General features: G+C 40.6%; 1 protein-coding gene and 1 pseudogene across 4 annotated transcripts in view; both read right to left on the minus strand.

Moving 5' to 3' along the window:
- Positions 1 to 15,851, minus strand: part of ELMOD1 (ELMO/CED-12 domain containing 1) — a 62,843-nt gene extending 46,992 nt beyond the window's left edge. For all 4 annotated transcript variants that reach the window (XM_008584432.1, XM_008584431.1, XM_008584429.1 and 1 more), the window contains exon 1: positions 15,777 to 15,851. The gene's annotated coding sequence lies outside the window, so the exon portion shown is untranslated. The remainder of the gene's footprint in view (positions 1 to 15,776) is intronic.
- Positions 6,858 to 7,282, minus strand: LOC103600187 (annotated as a pseudogene).
- Positions 15,852 to 17,168: the final 1,317 nt, after the last annotated feature.

Consider the following 17,168-nt stretch of genomic DNA (forward strand, 5'->3'; position numbering starts at 1 on the left):
CAAACAAAATAAAAAAACATTCCATTTAACAATTGTGTTGTCAGGGAAGGGAGCACACACACAAGTTAATTCTGCAGATGATAAATTCAAGATCAGCAATATCTAAATTATTTGCCACTGATTAATTTCGTCAGCTTGGGCTATTCTCATTTCAGGTGATAAGGAGAAAGAAAATAATGACATGTTCAACTATAAGATCCATGAGTATTAATTTTGATAGCTTTCTCTCCTGAAAATAAGATTGATCCAAAGCTGTGGTGGGTATCAGAAGAAAGCCTGTGGCTAGTTTGGTTCCATACAATTTATCCTATGTTTTTATTATACTATGACACCTTAAATCTTTCTAAATGTAATTGAGCTAGTTTCCCAATGGAAAGAAATCCAAGTGAATTCTCTTTAACCTATGTGAAAATTTCAGTTTTCCTCTTTTTTTGTTGATGTTGTTTGCTCTTTTTAAAATTTTCTTTCTTTTTGCAGGGTACAGTGTGTTGTTTCAATACATGCAAATACTGCACTCAGTTTCCCTCTTGAATGGTCTAACAGTAGGTACTGTGCCCTTCTAGAGTCTGGTGAAATTATAGTGGTGACAGCCTCAATCAGTCAGGTAGAGATTTGGGAATCTAGCAGAAGGAGACACAGGCTTCTCTTTTTCCACGCCTTCTTCACCGATGGCTACGTCTAGGCAGAGACGGTAAAATGGAAGAGAAAGGCAACTATTCTATATTTACATTACACACTACTTTTAACTGACAAATCATAATTATATTACTATTATGGAGTACAATGTGATGTTTTGATATAAGTATATGATGCGGAGTGATTAAATTGAGCTAATTAACGTATTCACCACCTCACTTGGCATTTTTTGTGGTGATACATTTGAAATTTACTCTTAGTTAGAAAGGCAACTATTCTGAAAAATGCCAAAACTAACAGATCCTGAAGCCAATGTAGTCTTAAGATGTGATTAATTCAGCTCACAGCTCTCATTATTTATTATCCTCTGTACGTATGCATGCCTGTGGGGGTTCTCAAGAAATTAGAGAAAGTTCTCCTAAACAAGCCTGACCTCCCAGTAGGAGGCATATCTCTGAGAGAACTCAAGGCCAAGGGCACAGGTGGTTTGTGGATAAGGAGTAGCTGGTAAGTCACCTGCCACGTTAGGGGCTGGGCTCTGGCTGGTTTGACCCACAAACAACACAAGGTGTCACTCTTCTTAATGCAAATGGGCCAAGTATCAGATTCAGATTAGGCAAATGAATAGGTCTGAATTGGCAAATTCAGGTAATGGCTAAGTTTGAATCTTGTTTCATATTTTGTCAAGTACTAAGAAGCACTATGTCTGTGCAAGGAAGAGCCAGACAGAAGTGGGACTCATAGTCTTCAAAGGATATAATGCAATATGATTTTACCACATGAAACATAAAGAGAAGGAAGGAAAGGAATGGGTGAGGAAAGGAAGAGAAGAGAAGGAAAGAGAAGAAAAAATTTTTTCCTAATGCTATTTATGAAGATTTGAAACATATACAAAATGCAGTTTTCAATCTTATACAGGTATACACATGAGGAGAGAAAGCAGCAATATGAAAAATTACCATCTCAGAGAAATGAAAAATCTTTCAAATTATGCATTTACATTTCACACGTTATCCAGCATATCAGAGGTATAATGCTCATGCATAATGATCTCCCTGAGGCCACATTCCAGAACTTTCCTTGTCTCCTTCTCTGATGATTAGTTTAAACAACACTCTGCTGACACTCACTAAAATGGTAACAAAGAAGGTGTTTTTTCCCTTCTTCAGGAATAAAACACAAATACACTTATCCAGAGTTTATTTTTGTGATTTACAGCAAGGAAGGTCTATGCCAGCCATAAAATTCAGGGCTGCCTGCAAATGTATTTATGATCTGCTTCAAAGGTATAGTGATTTTCTGGCTTTCACTGCGGTTGCCTATATCTTATGCACTGTTTTCATGGAGGCAGCAAAGGAGGAGGAGCAGTGTTGATGAAATTTGTCTCTCATCTACAAAAGAATAAGGGAATTTCAAAATATAAATATTAATCCATTTTCTCACAAAAATGCTTGTACTTTCTTAATTATAATTTCAGTTTTAAAATTTAAATTTCTAAATAAAACCACAATAAAAGAATGGTAAACTTATGTTTACATAAAAATTAAATGGATACAGGTTTGCCAATATAACCTGATGTTTTGGCAAAATTTTTGCTTTCATATACTAAGAACATGGTGAAGGCATTTACCTAGAGACATCTGACAGGAAAATCCATGCAAACTGGGGCATTTCCAGGGGCCTGTAGGCAAGCTGGGTACCCTGCTCTTAAGGAAACTGCTAAACCTGACCACACAGATGAGGAAATAGCATTCACTTATGAGAAGTAAACCATTTAGATTGGGCTTCTGCAATAACTCGTGCTGTAAAACAAACAAAAAGTAGTTTTTAACTCACTTCAGAGTTATGATTATGCACAGCCTGATAGATATTTGCTGATTGAATATTATTTTATTTTTTCCAATGGTATTTCATCAGTGCCATCAATGGTAAAACGTACCATTATTTCATGTACCCTTAAGGAAAAATAAAATGTTGCTAATTAAACTATGGTCCATCTCAATTTCAGTGATGTTTTTTTTTTAAAAAAAAGCATCTTAGAATCAGTGAAATGTAGTAAGACTGAAATCTACTTCCAAATTTCAGGCTATGGTGTTTCTGCAGGAGAATCCATTGGTTGGTGACAAAGAGTACTAATGGCCTGCAGCAAATCACATTATAGGATTCTTATTCCCTGACTCAAACATTTTTATTCAGGTTAAGCCTGGTTAAGTCATTCCAGAATATGTTATAGGCTGTTCACATATGGAAAACTTGTGTCCTTCTGAGCCTCACTAGAAAGCCTTTCAACCCCTTACTCCACAGTCTCTGAACTCTGGTTCCCTTTCCCTATCACAGTCCCTCCAATATACACACATGTATACACATTCACACAAGTACACATTCTCACATATACACAGGGCTCAAGTCAACTTCCTTTTACCACAAAGACAGCTCTGACCATAAACATCCCAGGAGTGATTAGCACGCCTCACCTACACAAAGGGTGGGTGACTGAGTAAATGCTTGGTCTAAGGCAGAGCATGGTCTACTCCAAGCTCCCTTCTCCTTTCCTATCTTATTTGGCCTCTAATATATGTGAAGCTGCTTCTTGAAAGGTCTATTTTGGCTTCTGTGATCCCATGTTTTCCATCTTTCTCATGATCATTACTGCTGATGTATTTAACACTGTTTTATGTCTTTAATTCCTTTTGGGTGAGTTGTTAAAACTTGTGTCATGGATTTCCATTTGTATATGACAGATGAAACACATGAAATTCCACCAACGTAAGAGTAAAGAAATTAAAAAGGTACAAATCATCAAGATCAAGAGCACCAGGAGAACACATGAGATACCAGTGGAATTGTGGAAGCTGAAAGGAATGGACGGGGGTGGTAATTGATTTAGCCTAATTGACTAAACTTGCAGTGAGAGAAGCGACACAGAGGCAACACAATTTAGAGTACAGAATCTCAGCCATCTTCATAAGTTAGAGGTGCCCAGTTCCTCTAACAGTGGGAGTGTAGGATGAAGCCAAAACAGGAAGCGTGATTTAAAGTTTTCATAGAAGGCAGTTAGAGTCTATGTCTCCTCCTCCGTCCTTTAAAATTAGGCACAACCCCTCTCCATTCTATCAGAAGAGGTAAGATTTACTTTTAAAGAGGTTGAGCTAGAGAGGCTCTGAACTTATGGACACGAGAATGAGATTGAGTTGCCATATTGAATACAAGGAGGTTATATGAAAATCTATATTGTAGATGTGGGATCCCTGCCAGCCTTCTTCTCCCACTTAATGCCCAGAACAGAGGCAGCCAGAATACCACTCCTCAGGTAGTATATTAGAGGATTTATTTCTCAGGAACTAACCAAACTGAGATACATGTGGCTGTCCTCCAGTAAAGCATCAGCCTCCAATTGGACTACTGTGAAGCAGATGGTCAACAAGGCCCATCCATGCATAGAAAGCATTTAGTGCCTCAATCTTAAATATGAAGAGATAGCTAGGTATTATTAGACAATTAAGGGAAACTTCTAATATGAATTATAGAGACCCAGAGCAAAGAAAGAGGAAAGAAAAAAAAGGAGTTTGGGAGAAAAAGAGATAATGTAAAGAGAAGAAAACTATCAAAACCTCATAGTTAGGCCGGCCCCGTGGCGCACTGCTATAGTGCGCCGCTTGGGAAGTGCGGTGGCGCTCCCGCTGAGGGTTCGGATCCCACATACAGACCGGCTGCTCACTGGCTGAGCGAGGGGCGGGAGCAACACCAAGGGTTGCGATCCCGTGGCCGGTCCCGGTCCGGTACGGGCGCAACACTGAGGGTTGCGATCCGTTGCCGGACACGAAAAAAGACAAAAAGGAAAAAAAAAAAAAAACCCTCATAGTTAATTTTCATAGATATAAGAAAAACATTATACTCATGAAAATAGGAATAGGAATCAATATAAAGGAACATTAAGAGAATAAGAAAAAGTTCTTCGCAATTTAAAACTGTAAGAAATGGAAGACAAAGTTGAAGAAGTCTCCCAGAGATGAGGGAATCTGCCAGAAGAAATTAACAAAAAGATGAAAAATGGGAGAAAAATGGTGAGAAAAAGGTTCAACACCCAAAAAACAAATTCCAGAGAGAAAAAAAGGGAAAATGTCAGTGAAGAAATTATCAAAGAAATAATACTGGAAATTCTCCAAGAATATGATTCTCCAGATCAAAAGGACCCACAGGTATCCAGCTCCTTGAATAACCAAAGATCCTTACCAAAGTACATCATGATGAAATTTCACAACATAAAAGCTTCCAGAGGAAAAACAAAAACAAATTACACAGAAATAACAAAGAATCAAAAGCATTCAATTTGTCAATAGGAACATGGAAGCAAGAAGATAAACTCAGAAAAATTCTTTCTAATCTAAATTTCTATACCCAGCTAAAATATTAACTGTATGAGGAGAATGAAGATAATTTCAGCTATATAAGGCCTTCCATGTATTGCCTAAGCACACCCTTTTTGGAAGCATCTGAAGGAAGCATTATACGAAAATGAAGGTAGAGAATGAGAAAGACATTGAACCCAGAAATCAGAAAATCCCATTAAAAAAAAAGTTAAAGCCAAAGGATTTCTTAGAATCGTGTGAATGGAAGTCTCTTAACAACAAGTTCATAGTGCAAGATGACTTAAGAAAGGATGTCTCCATGAAAAAACTGGAACTGTCAGATTATTTGACATGCATGCATATATGGAGAGAGTAGTTACAGTTCTGTTGGCTTGGGGAAAAAATTTGTGATATGCATAATAGAACATAAGCAAATAAAAACAGTGCAATGACTAATTCTTTGAGAAAGAAAAAATTGTACCAATAAAATATATAATAAGCTGTAAATAAAATTTACGTTGTCAAAATAAGTACTGAATATTTAATCAAAAATAGTGATATTGGGTGAACTGAGGAAGGAGAAATGTACATGTATAAGGGAGAGGGGTTAGATATGAAAGTTAAATCTTGGGGCCGGCCCGTGGCTCACTCGGGAGAGTGCGGTGCTGAGAACACCAAGGCCATGGGTTCGGATCCTATATAGGGATGGCCGGTTTGCTCACTGGCTGAGCGCGGTGCAGGCCACGCCAAGCCAAGAGTTACGATCCCCTTACCAGTCACACACACACACACACACACACACACACAAAGAAGTTAGAGGTATATCTATTACTCTTTAATAGCTTTGGGAGACTATGAAACAACAATGAAAAGGAATTTGGTATTTAACCCACATCATTTCCATGACTGACTTAGTTCTCTTAGGGTCTCTTTGAAACCTTTAGTCTAGAGCCCCCAGAATGCTGTTAGGCATAGTCACTTAAAAAATAATTACTTACTGAGCTTTTTTCTTATAGTACAAAATGTAATAGAGTATATCAATGACATTTTAGATTCAGTGAAATATGGTAGATGAGATGAACAGAAAAAAGTGGCAATTAAAACATGATACACTCTAACAACTTCCCAATTTCATAAATGTTAAAATGAAGGAAAAAACTTGCCTCCTGGAATTGATGAAACACAATATGTATTTTCCCAAAAAGTATGCTTTCTCATCCCAACCCATTGTCTGCATACTAAAAATCAGTAGATCCACAGAATTATATCTGCTTCCACCTTAAGTTTGCTGGTGGTATCTCCCTACCTGCTCCTGCTTGTCCCCATAGCACTGGTTTGAAAATACTAGCTTTTTTTTTTTTTTTAAGAAAAACAAGAAGTTTATTTAAACAACAAGACACTTGACTTAAAGGGAAAACTATTTAGGATTCATTTTTTAAGAGTAATTTACCCCTGCTTAAAGACAGATTGCCCTACATGTAACAGCTGCATACAAAGAAGTTATAAAATTGTCCTTGGTTTTATAATGATAAATGAAAAAACATTAAAATTTTCCAATCAAACAAGGTATGCAAGGATTTTTATGTTTTTTTTTTTTGTTGTTGTTGTTGTTAAAACAGTGAGAGCAAAATGACTCACTGGAATATAAAGATAAGAGCTGAATAGGCATGCCACGAATGGAGAAAGGGGGTATTTCCACAGAACCAGTACTTTCCCCAATACCATCTCCACTTGATGTCAATCAAAACATACCATTGGCCATTTAGTTAAAAAAAATGCAATATGCTTGTGCACATACACCAGTTACTTTATGAACAATAAAGGAACTGGGAAGGGGGAAATGAAAGAATAGAGAAAGCTGTACTGTAGCAGTCAGGATGTGATGGAACCAAACTGCAGTTTTCTAATTGACAATGTATTCTTGGTCTGCAAGAAGAGAGTTCTGGAGTAAAGTAGCAGGTTCCCTTTCCAGTAGACACCTCCTGTCTGCTGCTGAAACACCTCAACTGTATCTTCGTCCTCCATGTCCAACTGTGCAGGTGTGTCTGTTTCATTGATTGGCTGCCCGTCAAATCGGAATCTGATCTGCCTCATTGACAAACTCTGTCATTCACAACAGACTTTCATTAGTTTACTAAGTGGTGTATACCTCTCAATCTTAAACTAAACCACAGAACCATCCCGAAGAACCGTGGTTCTGCACCACAGAACCATCCTGAAGGTTTAATTTAAACCTTCAAATTAATATGATCGTTGTTCTCAGTCTTAACTCCTTCCTTGGGCTTTTTGTCGGTCATGGCGATCACCGGGGTCTCCTCAGCTGCCATTTCACAAAAGAGGTACCAGGTCTGCACCAAATGAGCACACAAGCACCACCAGGAGTGGCAGAAGAAGCTGAAAATACTAGCTTTTTACTTCTCTCTCTCTGTCCAAGCAAGGTCCCTTGCTCCATAAATACTCAGAGAATAAATAAACATTTCCTTTTGTACCTTTCAGAATGCTGTGTGCTCAATAGTTGACTAATATGTCTATGAAAACATGGACTTGCATCCTGTACCAGTCAGGGTTTATTACTGCAAGAAACAGAAACTAGCTCTGCCTATTTAAGCAGAACAAAATTTGTTCTGAAGGTAACCCACAGAATCTCCAGGGCCAGAGAACTGGGTTTGGAGGCTATGTAGCCAAAAATAACATTTAAAGTGATGACACAGAACCAGAGCAGTAAAGACACATCTACTGCCACCATTAGGCACAGACTGGATCTGGCCCCACTGACCCTCTAGCACTGGTTGAGGGGCATTGCCGACTGTAACATCTGCCACTGGGGCAGAGTCTGGGTCATGGGCTTAGGCTATGGTGCAAGGATGTCTGGGAAGGGAAGCAATTGGCACTTTCAGCTCCTATAGTGGGGAGTGGGCTCTGCCTCATAGTGTAGGAGAGTCCCGCTGATAGTTAGCTGTATGTGTCAACTAGACTGGGCCAAGGGGTGCCCAAATTAAACATTATTTTTTGGTGTGTCTATGAGAGTGTTTCTGGATGAGATTAGCATTTGAATCAGTGGACCCAGTAAAGTAGATTGCCCTCTTCAATGTGGATGGGCATCATCCAACCACCGAGGGCCTAAATAAAACAAAAAGGCAGAAGAAGGAATTTGCCCCTTATTGCTTCTTGCTTGCCTGCTGAGTTGGGTCTTTTCCTGCCCTTGAACTGGAATTACCCCACCAGCCTTCCTGGGTCTCCAGTTTGCAGAGGGCAGATCATGGGACTTCTAAGCCTCCATAACTGAGTGAGCCAATTTCTCATAATAAATCTCTTCCTACATATATATATCCTGTGGATTCTGTTTCTCTGGAGAACCTTGACTAATATAGTCCCCACCAAGGGGAAGGGGTTCAAATGACAGTATTTAAAAGGAATGACAAGAATGCATTCTACACTTTAAACAAATACCTTCAAAAGCCAACACACAATGCAGAGTAATGATAGAGAATACATAAAGTATTCAGAGGGAACACATATTCACCTTTCATCTTTGTATAATTTGATTAGGTGTACTGTGCAATTTTATTTCAGAACTTGAACACGTGTCTATTTTATGGCTACTCATTTTGAACAAAGAATTTCAAATATGATCTTATGCAATAAAATAATACCTGGAAATAGCCTCTTTAACCTAGTGGTAGTCGTGATAGATGCACTTATTTTAAGTTATGATTGATTAATTACCTAGGGAATAATTATTAAGTGAAAAAGAATATGGTTATATATTCATTATAAATCAAGGAAATGATGTACAATAGTTATCTGATATATAATGTTACTAAGCTGAATTAGACATTGGCAGATTCGTGTGTAAGTGCCTAGGAATTCAATTTAAAATGAATGACCAGATTTAGGAGGTGCTTTTGAGGTCATCTGGGCCAATGTGCTTGCTACCCAATAAAGGAATTCCCTCTTATACATCCCTGACAGGTGGCCCCAAATACATCACTTTCAGTACAGTGTGTTATATTTTTTGTTCCTGGCCTTCTTTGATCTGGACTCTATTCATCTATGAATCCAACCAAATTATAGCATTAATTTCTTCTGTATTGTTAGCTAACACTCAAGTGAGCTAAAACTATTTTTTACAACCTAAACTGTCAGTAAACTCGGACTTTGGTACCATGTCCTTGGCAAATGACTTTAGAACCTGAAAGAACCTCACTTCCCTCCTTTTTAAATATAATTTTAGTTTCCGTCCTTAATCTGGGCTATGAGATATCAAGTTTAATCCTTATTGTCATTCAAGTTCACTATAGCTTTGCATTATGATCGATGTACGAGTATATCTGAGTCAGTGACAAAATTGTAGAAATGTCAGGGTCAAGTAAAGAGCTCTAAAGCAGGCCATCAGGAACCATCTTCTATGTTGGCTTCCACACCTAGTATTGGGAAAAATGCCAAAATAATTTTCTCATAAGCCTGCTTTGTCCTTGAAATAATATTTTTGTCTTTCAAACAATATTTATTTGTTACACTGGTCTGGCCTCTAATCAGTACTTGCATTTTTGGCTTCTGTAACCAAGCTTGCTTATCTGCCTAGACCACATCAATTCCAGGAAATGAAACTTACTGCTATGCTAGCCTCGTAAATGTTCTGCCTATATAAGCTTTGTAAGACCTGAGCTTGGGGTGCAGAATGCCAAGCATTAACTTGTCTGGGTTTGCGGGACTAATAAAATACCTGACTCTCCAACCCTCTGAATACTGACTGCTTCTTTGTCCAGTCCGTTCCACAACACTATGAATGTTCTTTGGATATAACTGATCAACCCAACTATGAGACCACATCCCAGACCTCATTTCTGCATCTCACCCACAAAGATTCCTCAAGAGCCTAGTTGACAGAAGTGTCCCTGAAGGATTGTGTGTATGTAAAAATTTGATGGATCTGGTTCTATTATAAATACTCTAGGTTATCTACAATTTAAAGGAATAGTAGGGGAAATTTTTGGTACAGCACAGAACTCTTTAGTGAAGCAAAAACTATAACCCAATCCATCTGTTTTGTAAGTCTTGATTTTTATGTATTGGGTTCACATATGGGGCTATGCACACATTATCCATGACACAGAAAATGAAAGTCAAAATTCTGGACTGGCCGATTAGCTCAGTTGCTTAGAGCACAGTCTTACAACACTAAGGTCAAAGGTTCACACTCCCAACCACCACAAAAAAGAAAAAAAAGTCCATGTTATGTATTTTAATAAAGGCTTTAAAAATTATGACTAATGATGTGCATAATATACATTTTAATTAAAACAGCTTTGATAAATGGTTACTATTTTAAGAGAATGTACAATTAAACTTCTCAACTGAAAGCAATTGTTTAAGTTTTTTGCTAATTTAAATGGATTCTAAGGCCAAAGAAAAATTGAAATTAAAATGTAAGTGTTTTACTAGACGATAGAATCTTTAGAAAATATGGCTTCCAAATTCTGAAGGACACACTGTTCCTATTCTTCTTTTAAAGGAAAAAGGAAGAAACGTACTTGTATAGTGAATTAATTCCAGAGATTGATACACATTTTAAATATTTATTATAATGCCAACTGGTGAAGTAAAAAAGATTTAGGGAGCAGAGTTTATGATGTCATTGATGATGCCTGTTAAACCTAAAAACAGCTGTGGGATAAATAAATTATTAGCTTCATCATGAATGAAACCTTCAAAACATATGGCAGCTTTTTGCCAACTACTCGCACAAGGGAAAATAGGAAGGAGAATTATAGCAACTGAAATAAGCTCTTATACTAAGTATTCTAATAACCAAGTCCTAATTCTGATAATTAAAATGAAAACTATGTTTAAAAGCTATGTAAAGACCTTGAATTTGCAGACATTAGCTTGCTTGAGACTGATTTTTTAAGGGTCTCAATGGGCTCTCCTTTGGCATTTACTGCAATCATCTTGCTTTGCACCAAAAAAGCAAAAAATCAAATTGTGAATTATTTTGATGACATTTTAATCATCATACAGAGTACACAGACATTATACAAATTGTCTAATTCCATTTGGAATAAAGTTATTCATCCCTTGGAACCACAGCAACATTTAAAGCTTATTTTATAGATAGAGATTGGGATTGGAACAATATTTTTTGAAATGTGCATATCTTCCATTTCATAGCAGAGAAATTGTTATACAGTATGACTTGCTCATGGTCAGCATAAATGAGCCAAAAGGTTAAAAGCTCCAGGGATGCAAGAAACACTGTCTTCAGACTCTTTAAATTCAGAGATTTACTGAGGACTTAGAATGAGAGTCGAGCACACAATTTCAGTTAAGGCTCTCTCTGGGTGATAGTCCACACGAACCATCATTAGAGATCACTGCAGTAAGCCTGTCTCCGCCAAAAGGTTAAAAGCTCCAGGGATGCAAGAAACACTGTCTTCAGACTCTTTAAATTCAGACATTTACTGAGGACTTAGAATGAGAGTCGAGCACACAATTTCAATTAAGGCTCTCTCTGGGTGATAGTCCACACGAACCATCATTAGAGATCACTGCAGTAAGCCTGTCTCCAATAATTTGTGTCCACATGAAACCTCGCTGAAAATAAAACCTGTGGTCTAATTGCCTTGACATTTTACCAGATTCAGTATGTCCTTGATCATTTTTTTCCTCATATACTATCAGAACTATAAGGCAGGACACAGAACTGTATTCTGGTCTATTCTAAGGATAATTATTTGATAAGAAAGACCCTAATAAACTACTTCATTATTCACTGTAGCATAGGGTAATTTTTATGATTTTAAGAACTCATTGTAAAACATGAAGTAGAAATTTAACCACACCTATGGACAATTAAACATATGAGGCTATTCTGAAAAGTGGCCCCTAAGATAATTAGATTTATTGACAGAAATGCAATCTAGAATATACTCTATTACAGTTGCTAGAGTTTTGCAAATTGGAATATTCAAGAAATGAGTAACTGTTCTCTACATAAACTGCATTGGTTTGATCTTCAACTTCCCTGGAAACTTCCTATACTCATCAATAGTAAGAGTACCTGCTGGATCTTCAAAGACACAAATGTATGTGGTGTGCTATTTTTTTTTTTAATTAATTGCATTTGGTACATTCTGAGTAGGTACTCTCTGGTTCTACAAGCTTATGGTCATCTTCACATAGTGCTGTTTCTGCAAAATGTACATTGTTTCCATCATCAAAATCTGTTTCCTTAATGATAGCTGGATCAAATCAGAAAATAATCAAAATTAATGTTTTCCTACTTGAAGCAACAGGATTGCTAAAACCAAATCATCTGCTTATCTTATTTCAGGAATTTGTGCCAGAAGCAACTGAATATTGATCAGCATCTTAAATATTACATTTAAGTATCTACATTTACATAAAAACAATAAAACTTTTAAATAATATATTCGATTATTGTGTGATGATCACTTTTTACCTGAGGAAATGGGATGGCAGTAGAATAGTGAAGGAGCATTTAGGTATTAATCAAAGGGCAGATCAACTGCCTTTTTAATACAATGAGATGCATGGACCCAAGTACCATTTGCTAATCCTTGAACTTGTCCCTTTTTAGCCCCCTCTTTTATTCCCATCGGCAACTATTTAAAGTCTTTCATTTCGAATCCCCTTCTCATGTCCCTCAGTTTCAACAGGCCACTCTGTCATCTGAGGCCATCAGGTAAAATCCTTCAACTTCCTGCTCCACTCCACTATCTATAAACCCATGGGTTTCTTTCCTCCTTTTCTCCCATGACAAGATTTCACTCTCTTATTGAAGGCCAATGCCATCAAGTGCTGGGCATCTCACTTTCTGGCTAGAGCTGCCCAGCAGAAGTCAGTATCCCTCCCAGTCTCCTACACTAGACATAAGGACCCCCTCACCAGACTTCTGGCATAGCAAGTCCCACAACTTATGATGCAGATCCCTCCCCTGCTCTACTTCCCTTTCTTGCAACTTTGGCACCTTCCACGAAGCCTAGCAAGCAGAGGTACTCAACAAATATATGTTGAACTTAAACTACTCACTTTCAAGCATGAGTTATTTTCAACAGTTTAAAACAGAACTAAACTTGCCCCAGATTGTCTGCAGAACAGCATATGATTTCTGCTCTACTTTAATTTTTCAACCCATAAGTGGTCTCCAAAGAAGAAATGAAACAAAAAGGAAAAAGGAAACAACTAGGGTTGCCAGAAAAAATATGGGCTGCCCAGTCAAAACTGAATTTGAGATAAACAACAAATAATTTTTAAGGGTTAAGTATGTCCCAAGTATTGTATGAGACATATTTATACTAAAAACAATAATTAATTGTTCATCTGTAATTCAAATTTAACTGGGTGGCCTGTATTTTTATTTTTGCTAAATCTGGCAATCCTACCAGTGACCTCTTAAAAATTCTCAGAGGACTCAGTGAATGCTTCCTTACGCACCTGAAGGTTTGTATCCAAGCTCTACAAACTTCTTAATTAGCCAGATTTTATGTCTGTTAATGCAGCTGGGTTTCTTTCTGAGCATCTCAGTAACATGCTTTAGGAAATGCTGCTTATTATACAACACTTTCACTTATTCTGTTAATTTACTAGAATTTTCTTCTAACACCATCTATCAATAATTTTAGCACAAAGATTCCTGTAATGTTCCTCAAAACCTCTTGGGAAGTTAATATTCATAGCGTCACTACTATGCCTGAGTTAAGTCCTGGCTACATGTATTAATAATTAACAATTTTTGAAAATTTTATATTTAAATTAAATCAGCAAAACACAATATGGGAAATAAGTAAAGCTTTCAAAAACCTCTTGGGAAGTTAATATTCATAGCGTCACTACTATGCCTGAGTTAAGTCCTGGCTATATGTATTAATAATTAACAATTTTTGAAAATTTTATATTTAAATTAAATCAGCAAAACACAATATGGGAAATAAGTAAAGCTTTCATTTTTCCCCCCCTTCATTAATCAAGCACAGCGATGATACGTACTGTCCTCACTAACAGGCTGGGAGAAGCAGCCTGGCAGGCGGAGGTGGAGCCTGTGATGTAACTGCAGTAGGTCTTTGTTGGAAGAGCTTTCCTTAAATGTGAAACATCTGTAAATTGAAGCGCTTGAGCTTCACTACGTATGGACTGGCAAGAGAAAAGAGTTGCCTCTTTTAGCCTCCTGAAGGCTTGAAATTTCCATCAACAGAAGAATTCCTTTTAGGTCCTTTAGAAGATTACATACCTGTCTCACTAAAGGGGGCAAAAGCAGGCTTATTCTGCAAAGGGGTACCATTTTAGAGTAGTGACTGCTGTGTATGCTGGCTTACTGATTCATGGTGATGCTGCAATAGAAGTTACAACCCAAAGCGTAAGGAAAGATACCCTAGAGCATGTTCCAATCCTGAAAGCTCCCTACATTCATAGGCCCTTCTTTCAGTGTTCCTGACGGTCATGTTTTACAAAGAAGACGTACATTTCTTATTTCCATGGAAGAGATTAAGGAGAGAGAAATACCTCCGAACGTAGAGGGATATGAGTGTGCCTTTGCCAAAATTTCGATTAGACTGACCTCAGAGAAAAACTTCCAGGCAGAGGATGATTAAGTCCGCTGTAACTACGTGTTATCATAATATGATAATGAATTAAGACGTTTATCCCAACACAAGCACACTACCTGCTTTCCACCATATTGGCAGCACCAGTTAAGGATGGTTGTCAAGCTACGGGTACAAAACGCATACACTGCAGAGATGCAGAACAATGCCTGGATGCCTGCCCAAAATTGGTCTCTCCAAAAGACAGACGCAATTTATGGCACCAATGTAAAGCTCACTTGGGGGTTAGCAGCATCTTTTTCCTACTTGGTGGGGTAAAGGATAAGATTTGAAAAGCTCAAGGCATTGGTTGGGGCTTCCACCTGCCTGTGCTGAGCAGAAAGTCTGACAAACATATTCATTAAACTTGATCTGAAGCAAGCGAGCCCGCGAGGTCGTTCCTGAAATATTCATAAGGCGTGTTGCTGGACTCGCCACGTACAGGCTGGGCTGAAACACCATGAGCAGGAGCAGCCCGTACCCACATTTGGATAAAAGGCACCGACAACAGCACACCCTGCCATCACACTTCACGGTTCTGCTTTTAACAGCTCTGTCGGCTCTCGCTTCCCACTGGCCTGTTCAGTTCCACCTGCCCCGGAAAGGCGATGCTCTGATCAGTGCGGAGTTTCCCAGCAGTTGCAGAAGGCGCAGCGCGCCAGCCCCTCAGTCCGCTCCTCCCTGCTCACAGCGAGGGAGACCCCCAGCCCCGTGGCCCCACCATTCGGCTGCCTTGCACCGCCCTCGGGGCCGAAGGCTGCAGGCAGAGGGTACCCCGGAACCGGGCCCTGCCACTCGCCCCAGCCAGGCCGCCCTTCGTCCCCGCTTCCCATTTTGGCCTTTGCCTGGGATACCCCCGGAGCCCTCCGCGTTCAGTCGCTAGGCGACCTGCGCCCGGGCCGACAAGCAAACGGCCCTCTCAGACGACCTGCTGTCCCGCGGGTATTAATTTGGAGGTGGGGGAGGCAGCATGGGGGAGAGGATTACGGTCCTGGATGACCCCGCAGCCTCTGTACTGAGCTAGTGGGCACTTCCATTCGTGTCCCCTCGGTGCCCCCAATCTTCAGCATGTCTGCTGCGCCCCAGGCACAGCTCAGCTCGCACGATGCGTGGCGTCTTCGCCGCCACCTCTCTCCTTTCCAAGGGCATTCGCCCCTTGCCCCCCGGCTCCTCTGGGGTCGCTACTCACGTGGACTCCGGCGGCCTCAGGCTCAGCAGCTCCCTGCGCGCGACAGTGCAGTCTCCATCTCCGCCTTCCCCAGGCGCCCCGGAGCGGGAGGGGCGGGGGCGGGGCAGGAATCTGGGTCGCGTGGAGCGGAGCAAGCCGGGATGCACCCCGGGCGGCGAGGAGGCGACCGAGAACAGCCGGGGAGGGATTACAGAGGTTTCCCTGGGAGCAGCACGCGGGCGGCGACTGAGCATGCCCAGTCCGGGAGCCGGGGGCGCGGGTGTGGTGCGCGGCCCACGGCGCCCGAGTCTAGGCGGAAAGGGTTAAATCTGCGGACCCGGCTGCCGTGGGCCGAGGGCCGGGAGCTGGCTGGAGTGGTCCAGTTTAATTGCGGCCCGGTCGACCCCCTCCTAGTCACCCACGACAGGAAGATGGTAAACCTGGGGAGACCTGTCAATGGGCTTTCCGAAGAGTTGTGGGCAAGGTGTGTTCCCCACCCCCTCCCTGGAAAATTTTCCAGAAGTCAAAGTTTGTTTTCAGTTCAGCTCCAACCACTGCCATCCTCACCGAGCACCGAGTGACTCCCCCAATCCAGGTACCCACCCCTCACCTGCTTTCCTGTGCCTGGAGACCTCCCGCGCAGGGGTGCCCAGGCAGCCCCGCCTTTTCAGACTGCTGGACCGGCCGGGTCAAGTTCTCAAAGAGCCAGCTCTTTAATTAGGTGTAATTGAGAGATGGTGTCAATCCTCCCAGGTCCATATCTGCATTTCAACCAGGGCTTCAGAAACAATACCTTAACTCCCGGGTTAATTACAGTGGGATTAATTATAGACACCGTGGTCTGGGGCTACTTGGTGATCATTACCTCTCAGGGCAAAAGGATTGGCCCCAGAACCCACTTCCTACACACACGCACACGCACACTCGCACACACGCGCGCACACACACACACGCACACTCGCACACGCACACACACACACGCGGAGACCTGTGCCTTTCTTCGGGATTGTGTTTCACGTTTGATGAAGAACGTTTTCTCCATAGCTAATCAAATAGCTTCTCGTATTAGAGGCAGCGTGGGGTCCGGGAAAGAGGATGAGCTTCGAGGTCAGCGTTGATTTTAGTTTCATTAGCCTCGCTTCCCACTCTCAGGTTACCCAGCCATTCTGCACCTCCGTTTCCTCACCTGTAAAATGGAGGGTGGCAATACCCACCTCCTTGGGCTGTTGCAAGGACTACCTGGGGCAGCCCACCCTCGCTTCCCACTCTCAGGTTACCCAGCCATTCTGCACCTCCGTTTCCTCACCTGTAAAATGAAGGGTGGCAATACCCACCTCCTTGGGCTGTTGCAAGGACTACCTGGGGCAGCCCACGGCGACGTGACAAGAGAGCAGCTAGGGCACACAAAGCACC

This window comes from Galeopterus variegatus, unplaced genomic scaffold, assembly GCF_000696425.1.
Source record: "Galeopterus variegatus unplaced genomic scaffold, G_variegatus-3.0.2 Scaffold3259, whole genome shotgun sequence".
In the NCBI taxonomy this organism is placed as follows: Eukaryota; Metazoa; Chordata; class Mammalia; order Dermoptera; family Cynocephalidae; genus Galeopterus; species Galeopterus variegatus.